Source organism: Babylonia areolata, chromosome 1, assembly GCF_041734735.1.
Source record: "Babylonia areolata isolate BAREFJ2019XMU chromosome 1, ASM4173473v1, whole genome shotgun sequence".
Taxonomy (NCBI): domain Eukaryota; kingdom Metazoa; phylum Mollusca; class Gastropoda; order Neogastropoda; family Buccinidae; genus Babylonia; species Babylonia areolata.
Genome location: NC_134876.1, coordinates 25,669,351 through 25,671,017, shown reverse-complemented (window position 1 = coordinate 25,671,017; position 1,667 = coordinate 25,669,351).

The following is a 1,667-nucleotide window of genomic DNA, read 5'->3' as shown; positions in this document are numbered from 1 at the left end:
TGATAATTTTTTTAAAAAGTTGATTGAGCAGTATCTGGGATAAGGTTTGATAAGTTTGATAAAAATGTTTCACAGTGTCTGGTATAGTTTCATAAGGCTGATAAAAAAAAGTTGATTAAGCAGTATCTGACTCGTCCTCAGAAAGAAAAGATCTGAGCACACCACTCCTCTTTTGCAACATCTCCACTGGCTCCCTGTCTCACACCGAATAAAGTACAAGATCAAGGTTTGATAAGTTTGATAAAAATGTTTCACAGTGTCTGGTATAGTTTCATAAGGCTGATAAAAAAAAAGTTGATTAAGCAGTATCTGGGATAAGGTTTGATAAGGTTGATGAAAATATTTGATTGACAATAGTATCTGGGATGCAGTATGATAAGACTGATGAAAAAAAAGACAGTTGAATGACAGTATCTGGGATACATTTTGATAAGGTTGATTAAAATATTTGGTTGACTGTATCTGGGATAAAGTTTGAAGAGGTTGATAAAAAAAATTATTTTAATTGATTGACAGCATGAGATACAGCTGGATAGGGTTGATAAAAAATATTTGGTTGATAGTATCTGGGGTGCCACTTGTAAAAGGCTTTCTGTTATGGATAGAACTGGTGAGAGATTTTTCAACCTTGTGGTATTTTTTATAATTACAGTTGAAGTCAGTGAGACAAAAGGAGCGATACATGCTGTGTTCATTTGGAATAAAATAATGTGTGTTCTGTTGTGGGAGGTGGTCTCTTTGGAAACAAATCTATACAAAACCAGTTTCAACCTTGATCCTTGATACTGAGTAGATACAACGTGGCATACAAGTTGTCAAAAACTGGTGAAACAAGTGACCTTAAACAAAGGTCAGGTCATTCAAGAATACTTTCGTCTCAGTTTCCCTCATTTCATATACTACATTAGAAAGATTTTGTGAGACATCTCAGAAATAAACATAAATAATGACTATTCATAATATGATTTAAGTGTAGGCACATCAGTTTTATGTGATTAGCAGCATTGCTAAGATCCGGAAGGCAAATAAAAAAAAAATGTTGTTAATAAGGCAAACTATATTAATGTAAAGTTTACTGACTTGTGAAAAAGAAAAAATAGACATATCGATTTTTGGCAGAAAACTGAATGACTATCAAGCAAAAAATTGTTTCAGTGGAAAGTGAGCATCAAGTGATTGCACTTATATCTTTCATCCTATTGATGAATTAGAGTTATGTGTGTGTATGAATGAAAGCGCTTTGGTTTCTCACTGCACAAGATTCAGTGCTATACAAGTATGTTCACCATCACTGTCTTACTTGACATGTCTGTCTTGAGGTCACACTGTGAAATTATATACATTAGCCTTCAGATTAGCAGTTGTTCTGGTATGACTTGACAGCCATCCACTCAAAACACTGAATACACGCACACACACATGCACACACACGCACACACACTCACAAGCATGTACACAGATGGGCATCCATACACACACACACACGTGCGCGTGCACACACACACACACACACACACACACACACACACACACACACAAGCATGTACACAGATGTGCATCCATACACACACGCACACTCACACACATGCATACACACCCAAACACACACACACACACACACACACACACACACACACACACACATTCACAAGAGGATACAACATTAA